We start from the raw sequence: 17,287 nt of genomic DNA, 5'->3' as shown, positions 1-17,287 counted from the left end.
CCTTGAAGGGACATGAACCCTTAATCCTCTGACTAAGGGCTGCTATGAGAGTTTTTTTTTTAAAAAAAAAAAGCAGGAGTTGCAAACTCACTTATAAAAAGTTAACGAAAATATTTATTGAGTGATTTTACTCCACAGTCGAGGTGACTCATTTTAATAAGCATTCCATGTATTGTTCAGTGCATCGCTATTTACCCAGGGTTTTCATGGGCACATGCCCCCTGGGACACAAAATGACTCTGTGGGGACAGAGGGCAGGTGGTTTCTCCCACTGTGGTAGATAGAGGACTGAGTCTTATGCAGGCCAAGGTGTTTGCACAAGTGCACTCACATGGTTAGTGGTTAGTGGAAACAGAAGGGAGGTTTTCTGACTCACAGACTATAGTACAATATTTAGTTTATTCTGCTGCCTTAGCAAGCTTCAGACAATGCCTGATATCAGCTTACCAGAAGAACGAAACTCTTCTAGGAGTTTCACTACGTAGTAGTGACTTCCTGGAGCCTTAGGGATAAAGTTCAAATTCATCAGCATAGCATTTGTGGCCCTTCCCAGGCTGCCTTCACCTGCCCAGAGAGGATCATTCCCCACAATCTTCTTCACTGCACCTGTACCTTCTGTTTCCTTCTGGGAGTTTGACCCAAACTGCCATTCCTTCTCCAGAATCATAACATGTCAGGTTCTTTCTTGATACAAACGTTTTTAAATCTACACAAAATTTGTCTCCATTTCATAAAAATATCTATATTTGTTTTATATATAAAATATGTAAATGACCTATAAGTCAATTTTCCTGATAAGCTTAGCCTTAGAGAGAGATTGAAGCCCCAGAAAGAAGAGCCATGTTGTTCTCTGGCTTTGGGGACCTCCCTATATGAGCCCTGTGAATGAACCCTAAGTTGAGAGATAGGGAATTTTATTACACTATGGAATCAGGGCAGGGGATGTCTCATTCCTCTTTATAATATTAGCATCTGCCTCAGATTTGTTATATATTAGGCAAATGTATGGATGAATGGACAGATGGACAGATGAATGGAAGGATGGATGAATGAATAAATTATGTAAAAACTATGAAAAACACAGAGCAAAGGAAAAAAATATGTGTTTACTAATCATTTAGCATTTCTTAAAATGTATCCTATAATTTACCTTATGGTGTCTTTACCTTTTACACAATGCTGTGACCTTTGTTAATATAAATATGAAAATCCCATTTATGATTGGAAAATAAAGATACATTTATATGGGTGACCCTCTTCTGGCAAAGACCCAATAGAAAACTTCTGAATCTAATTTATCTCATTAATCCCTTTCTCTGGGTATTCAAAGGAATTTTTTTTTTTTTTGTCTTTTAGCATGCATAATGTAGGAAAGTTTTTTGTTCTCAAAATCTCTGGGGCTACATTTACTATGTATTGATTGTACCTATTTTAAACTATTCTTTTGCTAAGATTCAGATTTCTTCCAATATCAAGTAGACAATAGATGGGTTCCAGCAAAGGTGACTATAAAGTAGATTACCTTATACTTTTGTTTTGGGACTTTTGTTTGAATTTTGTTTTGGGAAAAAAAACAAAGGAGAAGAAGTGCATTCTCATGTAATAAAATTAAAAACTTTTCTTAATAAAAGGTAGAAAATATTTGATAAGCAAGGAGTTAACATATGGTGGGGAGAGTAGAAAAAGAGGAACACAAAACAGTTGAGGAGGAGGCGGCGGTCCTTAGGTGGTAAAACAGAACTTATTATGTTAGGGATCCTGAGGAAACTTCCAGAAATTCCCAAGTGACAGTCTTTTCCCTCTCCAGAAATTTTGAGGAAACTTACCAAAATTAACTAATTCCTTAATTCTCTAAATTGTCTCTATTAAAAAGTTATATGTGTACTACTATATTTAAAAGAGAAAGAGAGAGGGCAGAAGGGACTGAATGTATTTGTCTAGTATCACTCTCTGCAAATTGCCATCAACATCTTACAACATCTTGAGTGTGCTGAGTGGGCAGGCTTCTCCTCTGCCGTGGTTTGTCATCAGGAGGACTGTAGAATGTTTGAAACTGAAACAATATGGGGAAAGTAAAGGTATGGTACTAGAATTTATGGAGATTTTGAAATCTTGTGATTTTTTTTAATGAAAATGTTGGTTAACCAAGGACATCTACAGTAATTACAAATCAAGTCTTTGGATTAGCCTGGAAAATAAAAGCATATTATATATAATATAGTTTGCCCATAAAAAGGAATATTACATATATAATATATATATTTCAATTAATTTGCTTTGTGAACTTAGGTGAATCAGTCCTTCTATAGAATTAGAAGAGTGACACTCCTCTTGACCTCTCCTTTTGTGATGTTTCTCTGTTTAACCAAAATTGTCCATAATAGATTAGCACTGCCCTTTCTCTTCTCTCCAGGTGGCCCTCTGTGTGAGCTTCCCCTGCTGGGATGTGGTGGGATGTAGTTTATCACTAGACGCAGCAAGATTTATATGGATGGAAGAACTAAGGAACATTGACTGGAGGATATGAGATCTGATCTCTTCAACAATAAATAGGTACATGTGGAAATTTCTGGGCAAAAGAAAGGAGCGGGATCTACAATAATGCAGACCAAATCGCACGGTGTTTCATGGTAAAAGGGTGCATATCTCTCACCCTTTCTATCTCCTCTCTCAGCAGTCTTTTTTCCCTGCCTACCTTCAACTATCACAATCAATTTTCCCTTCTTTATTACCTTCTGAAATCTTCTTGCTTTTTGTCTTACCTTGGTGGAATTTTGAGTCTTCCTCCTTTAACTCACCTTTGGATCAACCTCTCTGATGTGTCCATGGTTGCTGCAATCATCCTCCACCTCCAGGTAATAGGAGTGTGTCTACTTCACTTTGCTACAGAGGTGGCACATTACAATCATTTTACATTATGCACTGTCCTGCCCTGTGGTAGCAATTCCTCCATCACTGAAACATAAGCATCCTAAAGTTAAATCATCTCCCATTCCATGTATATGGCAGATTGAGGACAGCTCCATATAATTTGTTTTTGTTTTCAATTTAAGGATTCCTGTTACATGTGTTATTCTAGCATCTCCTGTTCAGAACTCCTTCTTTCACTCCTTTCCACATTCCAACCTTCCTTGATAACTTTCATAACCATCTCCTACCAAGTAAGCTTAAGTCATTACACAGCTTAAGAGCAGCATAGTAATATACAGAGATGAGTCAATCTCTCAGTAACTTTGTTACATGTTTAATGCTCCTCATTTTAGCAAACCAATGGTCTAATGAGAAGATGACTTTTATCTCATTCTAAGCTCAGGTCATCCTGTCTATACTATTTGGTTTCAACAGCATGTATGAACAAAATTGTCCTATAACTGCTTAGTGGTATAAAAACAAAATCCACTAGCAATTCTCATATTTTAAGCATCACTTGGTATCAAGTTAATACCAATGTGCTGCTGATTCTAAAGAGTGTTGCATATATCTGATGATGAACAATTCTTTCTTGCTACTGAGGGCAAAAAAGGCATCTTGATTTAAATTCTATAAAATGACACTGCGTGCTGTCTCAAAACTTATTTTTCTTCATATCTTTGTTCCTGGAAAATAACTTCCTCTACCTTTTTTCCTCTCTCTAAAATTGCTCTTTCAAAGTTGGTTGGGAGAAATGTATCCATTTTCTTCATCACCATTATAGCATTAAGCCATTAAACCATTATAGCAGCTGAAGTATTTCGGGGAAGAGGACTGCAATTCACTTTGAAACGCATCACAAAAATAAGATGGATTGATGTATAGATAGAGAAATACATAGAGGGATAGACATGTGATAAAGAAAATGTAGTAAAATGGTAATGGTAGAATCTAGGTGGGTGGTATTCAGGTGTTCACTGAAAAATTCTTTCAAACTTTTCTGTATGTTTAAAATTTTTTCATAATAAAATGTTGGGGAAAAAAAACATTAAAAGAAAAAGAGCCATTTACCTACTCTCTAGTTCATTTGACAGCACCCACTCTGTCCAGTGTGTTACAGAATCTCCACTGAGGTGCAAATGGACAAGGCTTCATGTTGCAAGGGTATAATTAGGGCGCCACTTTAGAAATTTGGCAGTCAGTGTTAAAAGGGAACATTTCTACTTTGTGCTGTGCTCATCAAAAGACAAGATGAAACACACTCTTTTGTCATGATATTTTTGCATTGTAACCCGATGAAGTTTAAATTCAGCCAGCTCCAGCATGCTGTTGCAGGCTGAATTCTACTCACTACCAGTAAAGTTCACCTTTGCAATAAGGAGCAACTGAAAGGGAGAGAAATAGTTTTTTTTTTAATGTATATATACATATATACATCCTTGATAGTAAAAGAGTAAATAGAAACAAATAAATGACAGTAAATTCCATAAGAAATCAGAATAACCAAGAATGAAAGGAAGATGTTAAGGACCAAGAAATAAAACTGAGTGTGAATAAATACTGGTTAATCCATATAGAGTCTTATAATGTAAAAGAGGTCATTATAAAAATTCACATGTTATATGATAATGAATATGAAACATATTCATATAGTTTCTAACAATGCATCATCTTCATTAAAGCCAGAATTATTCTCCTTTCCCTGAATTTCATTTATGAAATAGCAGGTGATATCTAGTTTGATGCATAAGCCAGTTAGGGAAGGGAAATTTTTTTCTACTTTTAATTCTAGGGCCAATTATTGGTAATGTAAGAACTCATCGCCTATCCTGTTACTTTTCTGAAAGGGATATGCTTTCCCTGGCTATCTGAAAATGCTTATTGTTATCAAAGACAGTGTCTAGACAAGCAATTGACCTTCCCCTTATCATGACCTACAGTTGTCATTGTCATTTCTCTAACTTTACCTTTGGCAGAAATAGTATAAACATAAAACATACCACATAAAAAAATGTTTTGGGATGAGTGTAGCCTATCATTCCTCTTTTCTCTTTTAATCTTAAAAAATTATTTGGAATTGATTGACTTACATCCTTTAAATATAGAATAGTTTTCATTTTCTTTTTTTCCAAATAAATATCATTTTTCAAAAAACAAACTTGGACAAAGATTCTAGAAACTTCTTCCAAGACAAGAAAAAAATATGGAAAAAAATTCAAACTTGGCCAGCTTCATGGTCATATGTTAAAATGTCACAGACATTTTGTTTGATGGACAAAATTTTGGCCTAAATTTATTTCTCTGATAAACTTTAATGATTTGTCAGCCCCAAACACCAGAATTGCTTTAGAATTTGGACAGTGTGGTTTAAAAAGAAATCTAAATTTCTCAGTATCATAGAGATTTCTTTGTATGATATCATAATTTTAATACATCAGTGAATTTAATAAATATATTTTCTCTTAGATATTTATTCTATGTATTACATATTAAATATTAATTTTAGATACTTATTCAATTTTCTGTTCTAGGCAATTAAGTATTTAACTTCAAATTAACTAAATCTTAAATATAATAGTCAGTATCTCCATCTAAAATATTTTAACCCTAGTTAGCTCTTTGTTTTTATGAAATCCCTCTTTGTTTTTTACCCCGTTTGGTTCCAAGAGAGACTAAATTCCAGGTGGTTAATGAGTTTCCTAGGTATTCTCTTTGTCGTGAACAAAACTTTCATAGGGAGTATATTTCTGATAATAACATCAATTAAACTCTGAGTCAAATCATTATAGTTTCTTTGGTGGTATCTCAAAGGGAAACAAAAAGATGGCAGTGCATTTGTTTCTATTGTTCTTATAAGATTTTCCTGGGTGTGTGTGTGTCTGTCTGTCTCTCTCTCTCTCTGCCTCTCTCCCTCTCTCTCTCTTTCTTTTCTCTCCCCCCCACCTCTTTCTCTTCCCTTCTCTCCTCCCCTCCTCTCCCTCCCTTTCTTATTTTCATCCTCTCACTTTCTCTCAATGATTTTAGAACCATCTAATAGAGTTTATAGTTGAAATGTAACCTAGGATAGTGTTCTCATGATGAAAAGATGCGTCAAAGCATCCATAATTATCCAGTAATTATATCATATTGTCCATGTATTTTCTCTAATTATCTGGAAAAAATCAGATAGAAGCTTAAATCATCTGAGCAATTGTATAAAATTTCCACTATGTAGCTAGTGTAGACAGGCAAAGAGTACAACCTACAATTTGACAGAGACCCATGCTTTAGTCGTACTTAATACCTAAACAATCAGACATTTCTGTTTTATTTTTCCTAGGATATCAAATGATTTTTTGGTTACAAAGAATAATTTCTTTGCTAGTGTTTCCCTATGATTCTTTCAAAATATGTTCCTTAATCTCAGGAAGGATGGGGGAGGAGGAAGAGGAGAAAAATTACAATCATTATGATCATGAAGAGTATTTGAATAACTCTTGATTTTATTTAAAGGGCTTTCAAACAGGGTATCCATGGACCCTCCAAGAAATTTTTGAGATTTACATGTCATATAAAAGGGTAAAGAAAAAGTGATGGAAGATCTGATAGTTCGTTCATAGCTTATATGGGGATTACACTAGCTAGAAACATAACAGACACTTTTACAACTTACAATTGAATTCAGCTTTGGCATTATCTTAACAGGTTTTTCTATAGTATTAAACAAGGCCATACATCAATAATTATTGCAACCTTGAATATCTGAGAAACAGATATTGTTATGATCATTCTAACAGGTTTTTTTTGACAATATACAGGGTATCTCCACTCTTCACAATATATCCTGAATAACAGTTTGAAATTGGGGTTGGTATAATCAGCAGTTACCCACACCCATGCACCACTGTATCCATAGCAATATGACATTGGCTGTTGAATGTGCGTGAACTGTAAACAGAAAGGCTCCATGGTTCCCTCTTCTCTCCTGAATGAACTATTAAAAAATTGTGACCAAGGCCACTGGCAGAGTAAACAAGGACTGAGGAGCTGGCTGTAGGTGGCACCATCTGCAGCAGTCTGAAACCACCCTTTAACAATCTGTTAGGCAATTACAGAGCTGGATGGGGTACATTTGCAACAGTTCGAGTCATGAAAAATAGAAAGAGGAAAGTAATGTTTATGTTATAATCTACTTGGCAGTGGTTTAAAGTAAATCTTTATTCCAGATAATTTTAAGACTACCATCAGTTTGGATTATCATTTTAGAGCCCAAGACATGATGGTACCACTTAGGCCAGTTTAAGCTTATGTAAAATTGCAGGAGCTTCAAAAATGTATCATCACCATTCATATTTGCATTTTCTTATATAGCGACATAAAGAGATGCCAAGACATTCCCACCTTCTTGCGGGTCATTTTGGAGCTAGGGAGCGAAGAGTTCTCCAGTTTCATTCACACTTTCTTCCTCTACCCAATTTTGACTTCCTCCTTTAAGGGGGTAGGGGGACACTGTGGTCTTAGAACCTCTCAAGAATTTGTGACTGAGGGTGGATCATTAGATGTATGTCTCTTTTAAAGCCTAAGGCGGGGAAATTTTCCACGTACGTCTTAGACATACCTCTATGAGTATGGGAAGAATTTGTCATGGGTTCATGTCTGTTTTTACATAGTATTACAGACGTAATTAAAAAAACATTCTATAAGTTTCAATAAAGTTGAACTAGTCATATGAGATCATAAGAAGAAGAGACAGAAATGTTCCCAGGTCCAATGGAATGGTGACTAACTATAGTTTCATTAGCCACATTTACAGATCTAAAGAAATAGTTACCAGCAGTGGGACAAGGAGAAACAGCGCCGGGGCTCTGGGCTGGCCCAGGAGGTGCAGGACCAGGCAGCAGAGTGATTGGCTGACCTGCTGAACACATCTCTAGTGAGTGCTGCAGGGCAAATGGGGACCAGAAGGATTCAGGCTGCTGCAGAAATACTCTCCTGGAGTCTGTCCCACTGTGAAAAAAATAATATACATATTCTCTCTCTCTCCCTCTCAATCCATAAATCTTAACTAAGAAAGTGGAAAGTCTCTTTGAGCTTCTCTGTGGACATGTGAGGCCAGAAGCATCTACCAAGAGGAGAATCACCTCAAGTCCTGGTTAATGCTGATCACCAACGTGGAGGAGTTGAGTTGGCAGAGCAACTCAAGTCTTGGCTTTTTTCTTTCCATTGGAGTGTAAACTCCTGGAGGGCAAGACTGAATCTGTTTTGCTCAACACCTCATCCATTGTATATAATGCAGTTCTTGGTATGAAATAGGTACTTAAAAATATATGATGCATGAAAAAATTGAAGGGTGAATTAATGACCCCAACACTGAATGTATGATCTTTAGCAACTCAACACCCCTCAGTCCCCTCACCTGAAGAATCGTGGACTGGGCTCCTCAGATCTCAGGACTCTATAGATAGCACATTCTGTGATTCTACTTCACTTGCAGGCAACTGTAGGCAAGAAGGGATGGTGAGGTGAGCAGAGGTGGAAGGCAATGAAGGGATGAAAACCAGAAGGAGAAAAATGAGCAGGTTTTTCTCAGAAGACCACAGGCTCCCAAGTACAAGACGTGGTGATTATATTTACAGGGAGATCCTCACATCCTTGTCTCTGCCCATCACTTCAGGGATGCAGCTCCTCCAACGTTTTATTATTTGCTATCAAGTTAGTTCCCAGGACTTCACTTCAACAGTGCACTGTACAAGAGGGAGAACCCATGTCTCTTTCTTTAAGACTTGAGCTAAGTCCCATCTCCTCTATGATTCTTTCTGGGATTGACCCATTTCTTTCTTATCATTTCCCCTAAACATGCAGACGTGCCTACCCTGCTAAACCAATCAGCATCAGCTTCCATTTCGTCCCCGCTGTCCATTAGTAGTCCCTCTCAGCACCAACACAGCAACCCTCCACCCTCTCTATTTTGGTGGATGACAAAGTTGTAAAATGAAATGCAATTAAGTAGTAGTGTTACTCAAATGATCCCAGTAATGTTAGCATCAATTACTTGTTTACTGGAACATTTTCACTGATGAGAAAGGGGGAAGGGATGATTGATTACCAACCTTGGAGTTATGCTGTGACTGAAACCCACAAGAGTTGGAGCCACTCAAAACCTGGTTTCAAATCCAGGATCTTCTATTTACCAGCTATGTGTCATAAGCAAGGTACGTAATCTTTGTGAACCTCTGTGTCCCCGCCTGCAAATCTGGGGCAATATGAACTTCCCAAATAATTGCTCTGTAAAATTATGAAGATGACTAGCACTAATCTGCACATAATGTGTACTTGATTCTTAGCAACACTTCTTCCTTCCTAGAAAGAAAGAACAACTGTTTCAAAATCCTTCTCTCATGCTGTGGCTATGTAGGGCTAACCTAAAAGCAGAGATGTTGAAATTTGAGGTAATTGCAAGAAAAACCATTATGGCTATTAAACTAGGAAAGTATATAGCAGGTAAAAAGAGAAAAGAAATTGAGTGATTTAACCCCTTAAAAACTACAAGATTGCTTATAATGGTCTTTAAGTAGCATCCCCCAAACCAAACAACAACAAAGTCCACCTAGAGTACACCAAACTCTTTTACACAATCTCTTACATTCAACTAATGGTTAGCCCAGGTAGATGTTACTGGAGTCATTTCTTTCAGGGATAACTAAGAAATTATAATTGTTGCTCTAAAGAGTTCAAAGGAAGAAACCTAGGATGACAAATACACAATAAATTATTATACTGTATATTAATGGCTATAATAAAAGTATGAAACAAGTGTCATTGAAGGTTGAATTAATTTAGCCTTTCAAATTTTCAGTATAAATGACAGTTGGAAGTGTGGGTGCCTTGTGACAAAAATAACTACTACCACCAATTTGCAGAAATGTATTTGGAAATGGTAAAACCTGAGCCAGCCTGATTAATGGCCATCCAGCTGGTCAATAATATCAGGTCGATACTAAATAAAAAGATGCTAGAGATCAATGAGAGCTAAGACTTGTGATTATGTCTAAATCACTCCTCTCCAAAACGCGTTACCAACATCCACTAATTAATCTTTATGATATCATATTGAGAGTAATAAATGTCATTATTCCCAAATAACATTTTGAAACACCAGAGCTTAAGACTTTTCACAGAAGCTCCCAATGTGAGGCCAGAGCACTTCCACAGAGACAAAATTGCTGATCAACACTTGATGTTGTATCTTAGGAGGCACCTCCAGCTGAAAGCATAAACAGCAGAATCATGACACATGGCCTGGAATCCCAGCTCCATTACTTAGCAACTGTGTGACTTTGGATGAGTTACTTAACTTCTCTGAGCTTCAATTTCCTCATTTATTCAAAGGTGTTGATACATTTCTCTAAAAGGCTGTTTTAGTGTTGGAATGAGTTAATGCTTAGAAATCCCTGGAAAATAATAAAAGCTCAATAAACAGCAGCCATCCTTATCATTGTTGTTATACTTATTTTTACAGTGTTATACATTGGCTATGGTCTGGGTAATTACCAAAAGATGAGACCAGCTCCGAGAGGCTCAGAATGGGACTGGGAGCTGCCCTTTGGAACAAAAAGAAACTAATGTGACTTGAGTGCTTGCTCTGTGCTACGGATTGTGCTAAGCACTTTGATGTTTTGGGTTTTAAATAGTTCTTCTATTCATTCCTCATAACAACCCTGCAGTTGAGCAACCAGAGCTAACGCCCAAGCCTGAACTCTTTCCTTTGGAACATAACAGCTTCCATAGCACTGGGATAGGCACTGCTGAGAAGGTAGTCCCTGCTGAAAGGATAGAAAGTGGAGGAGAAGCCAGAGCAGTGGATCTCAGAAACCCAGGCTGGTAGGCAGAAAGTCTAGCTCCAGGAAGTCCTCCAGTGAGGGGAAAAGCCAGATGTTGAGGGAGAGATGCCAGATCTTGAACTGGAGTTCAGGGGTAAGATCCAGGAGAGGAATTCAGAAACAGCAGAACAGGACCTCCATCCCAAGAATAGAAGACTAAGAAGAAAGTGACGATAGACAGACCCAGAGATCTACATAGAAATCCAGGGATGACTGCAAGATACAAGGGCAAGAGGCAGTGCATCTTCTGATAAACACATACATCAGAACTGAGAGCCCGGAACATTAGCCAATTAACTGGATATCACTAAGGGGCGGGGGGCGCTATTTTATTTTACTTTCAGTCATTCTGCTGAAGCCCCCATTGGACCCATTCTGCTACAGTCCCTTTTTCCATATGAAATTGTACCTGAAACCCAAACACAAGGAAGACAGAAAAAATTGTGATCTAATATTAGTACATGAGAAATGGGGATCACTTTATGTGAACATGAACAATTATGATATCAATAGGTATCATTTGCCTTCTATTTTCAGAAAATGCCCATGTCTCCGTAACTGCATGTAGTTTTAAAAAATTGGATGAGAAAGTAAAGCTATGAAAAATAAAACACCCTTTTAATATAAACAACTTGTTTTAACTTAAATGAAAACAAGTAAAATGTTAAAAATAATCACGCTGTGCACCCCTCAAAGAGCCCCAGCAAGCAAAATGCACTTTGTCATAGTGGGGTGGCAGTGAAGTGTTCAAAAGCAGCATAAAAGTATAATTCTCCAAAAAAATAATGCAGGTGTCTAGGTCAAATGCATATAAAGAAGTATGCAAATGGAGCTGTACTTGACTACAAAATCAGATGCTCAAAAACATTTCAGGAAAGTGAAGTTTAGGTCTCATGAAATTCACCCAGTCCTTATTATAATAAGCTTCCCATTTGGGCCATCCATTCAATGTACTAAAGGCATGATGGGGCTCCAGTTAAGTAGATTTAGAAGCTGATTATGCTACATTAAATGTATTCACTTCAATTTTAGCAAGATTTTTTTTCCTCTTAAAGGATTACTAAATGAAGAAAAGTAGAAAGCAAGACGGAAAATAAAATACCCTTTGGTGATGTTATAACAAGATTAGAAAATCCAGTGGAATCTTATCATGTAAGAACCTAAATCTGATTTAAATAACTGAAGGATACATTTCAATGTTGTTAATTGCTCTTATTCTGAACTTGATACTTTCTGTACACATAAGTTCACCGCCGGAGACTGTATTTCTCCTGAAGTACCCATTTTTCATTATGAAATTATGTTTTTTTCTTTTAAAACACATAAAACACTCACCAATTTTTTAAAAAAAAATATGAGGAAGAACACTCTTGGATGTGTTTAGAAGAGTTGGCTCCAATCTTGGCTCTGCCATTAGGAATGGATGTCAATCTGGGCCTTAGTTAATTTCCTGACCTCTAAAGTGAGAATGTTGAATCACATTATGTGATCGCCAAGTACCTCCTAGCAGCAAAAATATTTGATTTTGGAAAAAGCTTTTTGGATGTTGTTAATTTGATCCTGCCTTCAATCAGCTTGTATTCAAAATTGCAAAAAAATAAAATGTGATATAGGCATTATAAAACTAATTATATGAATTTATTCATGAATTTATCATCACAGATGAATTATATTGTACTCCAGTTGCAGTTACCTAAAATTCAGCACCTTGTTATGGAGTAAATTCAATTTGTTTCTAAATGAGCCCAGAAGAGAAGTAGCAGAAGGGAATGATTGATAAGAAAAAAGGAGAATTTCAACCATAAACAAACTCTGTCTAATTTTATGTGGCATGAGTAGCCTAGCTTATGAAATTTCAGAAAGGCCCTTTTCATGAAGCATTTCTTAAAAATTATGAAGTAATACAGCATACTCCCTTCAAACGTACTCCCTTCAAACAGCTTGAATAGATGATGGATAAAAGGATTTTTATCAGTGGCCTATAGTTTTAAAAATTAATACTAATTATTATAGCAATGATAATACTTCATAGTATATTATATCCTATTTTATAACAATCCTTGAATTTAAAAAGGCAGTTATAATAAATGCAAAATAATTTACAAACTATAGACCACACAAGTAACTTGCTCAACCTCACATTGCTCAAAACCAGCCAAGATTCTGCTGATTTTCCCCATTCTTCAGATATTTGCCAAGTACTTCCAGGCACATTGATAGTTTCCCCAGTTTTCCTTTTCTTCGTTCTTTTCTCAATTAATCTTCAATACATGTCTCACTTTTTCTGTCATATTTTCTGACTCCTTATCTTTTTTATTCTATATTTTGGGACTTTGTTTTTAAACCTTTTCTTCCAGTCTTTCTGTTGACTTCTTTAGGTTTTGGCAAATATATTTTAAATGTCCAAGGACTCTTTCTTTGCTTTCTGATGACTCCTTGTTAATAGCATCCATATTTTATTTTACAGATGTAAAATGTCCTTGAGATTTTATAAATAGTGACCAGACGTTTTTATGTTCTCCTCATTTCCCTTTTGATAAATTCTTCTATTTGTGTGGATTATTTCCTCAAAAGCTTGGTGACCCTTGGATATCTTTTCACATTTAAAAATCAAGAAACAGCAATGCTTCCTGAGGACTCTATAGGTTTGGGTGGATTTTACTTGCTGGAAGCTTTAATTTAGCATAAATGGGCATGAGGTCACCACTGCACTGGAGGAACCCTCCCTTAAACGCTATAATGTGGAGAGTTTTTCTCTAGGTGACTGGCATTCACACTATTTCCACTATTTTCCTCTAACAATACCTTCCAGTTCTACAGAGGAAAACAAAATATATTTTACTCATTGTTTTGGCTGGGGCATAGACACTTAGCAGTCGGGTATTTTTCAAACAGAGATAAGAAAGAGGGCTGTCAACTATTACACATGCAGTTCTATAATTAATTACTACCGATTTCTGTCCTACTTCTCACTTGTGTCTGCTGGTCCTGGTTCTCTGACAGGCTGGTCAATTTCCTCTCCCGACCACAGCAATCTCAGTGTTGATGCTACAAGCTGATGTTCTTCCACTCTAATTCTCACGAAATATTCTTTCATCTATGTTTTGTCTTCCAAGAGCTGGTTGAAATCTGTAGGTAGATGGTATCCACTTTTTGTTTCTATCATTGACCTTTTTTTCATAAAATTTATATTTACTTTAATGGGCACAGGCTGGTTATAAGGCTGATTCTGCTTAAAGTAGAACCTCCTCTGTAAGTCAGTATCCTGTAGACTCTACAGGTCTTCATGTAAATGCTGCATGCTGGAAATGAGTCCCAACACTTGTTTGCAATCTGCCGTGTACAGTGAAGGGAGTGGGTTGCTTCCTGATTCAAGTCTTATACTTCCTATTTAAATTCCAACTAATTTCTGTAACGCTCTTGAGGCAAGCTTCTTATTTTCAGGTTATTTATAGTAAAAAGATGATTGACATACCCTGTGATCAGTGGGAGACTAAGCTTCTATTCTTCATTCAAAATGAACTCTTCTGTTATCAAAACAAAAAAAATGAATTTCCAGAAGTCTAACGTGCATTCTTATAGTTATTTAAAGCAAAACATATATTGGACAGTGTACTTTTCTTTATGATTCTGTTTTATCTCCTTTGTTGGGTTGTTAGATATAACTGTTTAACTTAATGACTGCTTTAGATTAATCATATATACTTTAACTTGTCACAGTCTAGCTTCATGTGATATTATATCACTTCACATTTGTATAAGAACCTTACAAAAGCATAATTCCATTTCTCCCTTCTGACCTTTGTGTTATTGTTGTCGTATATTTTACTTTCACATGTTATCAACTGACATTACATTATTATTATTATTGCTTAAAGCATTCATTATCTTTAAAGAGATTTAAAATAATATGAAACTTCTATTATATTTTTTCCTGTGTAGTTACTGGTTTTGATGCTTTCCACTTCTTTGCATAGATCCATATTTCCGTATCTGGTAGAATGTTCTTTCTACCTTATGGACTTCTTTTAACATTTCTTTTACTGCAGTTCTGCTGTATTATTTTTAACCATTTATATATATTTATATGTGAAAAAGAAATCTTTATGTCTGTTTTGTTTTTGAAGATATTTTCACTCAGTCTAGAATTCTAGATTGACAGTATATTTTTCCTTTTAATACTTTAAAGATGTTGCTCTACTATTTCCTTTCTTACATTGTTTCTGATGAGAAATCTTCCGTAATCCTTATCCTTTGTTCCTCTGTATATTATGTGTTTTTTTTCCTCTGGCTACTTATAAGATTTTTCTCTTTATCATTGATGTTGTGCAGTTTGATTGTTATGTGCCTTGATGTAGCCTTTATTCACATTTCTTGTGCTAGGAATCCACTGACTTTCTTAGATCTGTGGGTTTGTAGTTTTTACCAAATTTGGAAAATTCTGTCATTATTTCTTCACATGTATTTTCTGCCCCCACTCAACTTCAGAGACTCTGATTACATACATATTAGGCCACTGGAAGTTGCCCAATAACTCACTGAGGCTCTTTTTCTTTTGTTCTTATTTTTCTGTTTCATTTTGCATAGTTTCTATTGCTATGCCTTTGAGCTCATAGATCTTTCTCCTACAATGTCTAATCTGCCATTAATACCATCCAGAATATTTTTAACTGAGATATTATAGTTTTCAACTGTATAAGTTTTAATATTTGGACCTTTATTGTATTTGCCAGGTCTTAATTTTTTGAAAATATGATATACAGATATGACAACTTTCTTTATGTCTTTACCTGCTAATTCTAACACCTGTGCCAGTGCTGGGTTGTTTTGGTTGGTTGATATTCCTGCTTCTTTCATGGTCAGTCATTTTTGATTGGATGCAAAATATTGTGAATATTACCTTGTTGGAGCCAAATGAGTTTGTATTACTATAAATAGTCTAGAGGTTTGTTCCAAGAGGCTTTGTTCCAGTTATTTGAAAGTAGTTTGATCCTTTTGAATCTGCATTTAAGATTTATTATATGGGATCAGAGCAGTACTCAGTCTAGGACTAATTTTTCCCACTGCTGAGGTAAGATCTCCTTAAACACTCTACCCAGAGCCTATGAATCTTGAGGTTTTTTAGTCTGGTTGATGGGAAAAAATACTAGTTCTAGCCTTGTTTGAGTGCAGAACACTGTCACTTCCAGTCCTGTTATGTGGTTCTTTTCCCACTTTTGGGTTGTTTCTTCATATGCATGTGCATATCAGTACTCAGATGAATGCTAGAGCAGAACCATCTGCAGCTCCCTGGTCTTCTTTCTGTGTGCAGTTCTCTCCTCTCCAGTACTTTGTCCTGTTAACTCTAGCTGCTTCGGTTTCCACAGACTCAAATGCATCTCTCCCAACTGAGGGAATCATACTCTGCCTGGACTCCCCTTCCCTACACTGTGAACTAGAAACTCTCTCCTGACAATAAGCAGGGGCAATCACAGGACTCACATTGCTTCCTGTTTCTAAGGGACCACTGAACTTCGTTGCCTGATGTCCAGTGTCCCACAAAGTATTGTGTCCTATGTTGTATCCATCTATTGGTTGTTCCATGCCGGAGGGTAAATTTGATTTCTGTTACTCCATCCTGAGCTATTGAATTATGTCTCTTATTGTCCCTGGAGGACATGGAAGCCCCCAGAAGGAATGGCAGTGTGATACATAGCACAAAAGCATCAGAGTTGGGGATATAAAGGAATCAAAAGAGCCATGATAAAGAATGGTTTTAAATTAAACTCATATAGATTAGTCATAACTAATGGCCTAAGGAGTGTGGGCAGTGGGGAGAATTTTGAAAAATCTGGGGTTTAAGGAATCCTCAACTTCCTGGAATCCCAGAAGAATGAGGGTTCACAGTCTAAAATAGGTTTCTTTGTGTAAAATAAGAACACATGCTTCTTGATGATAACATCTTCAGAATACAAAGCGTGATAGATAGGTGATAGATGACAGAGAGATTAGATAGATAGAGATAGATGATAGATAAAATAGTTAACACTTATAGAGTGTTTGGCTAGGCACCATTAAAAGTGTTTAATAAATAGTAACTCATTTTAATCTTTTCAACACCCTTATGAGGTAGGTACTAATATTACCCTTGTTGCACAGATAAGAAATCTGAAGCACAGAGAAGGTTAAAATTTTGCTTAAGTTGACATGACTGTTGAATAGAAGAACCTGAGCTTTTGAACTCAGGTAGTACAGCTCCAGAGACTGATTCTTACCCCCCACACCACACACACACACACACACACACACACACAAACACACACACACTCTCTAGACAGATAAATAGGAATAAAAGCATACAGCTTCTACACCTAGAAGAAGCAGCTGATTTTCCACATTACATCCTAGGTATCCTGCAGTAGAATAATATTATTCTGCTTTTGGTCACTCAGCCTCTACTTTCTATCCCTTTGTGTAATCTTTATTTTTAAGAAATGGACATGTTGATCAGGTTTGAAGTGGAAAAGAAACTCAGAAAT

The sequence above is a fragment of the Mesoplodon bidens genome (assembly GCF_964165515.1).
Source record: "Mesoplodon bidens genome assembly, chromosome: 8".
Lineage (NCBI taxonomy): Eukaryota > Metazoa > Chordata > Mammalia > Artiodactyla > Ziphiidae > Mesoplodon > Mesoplodon bidens.
This window is presented reverse-complemented; position numbering follows the sequence as displayed.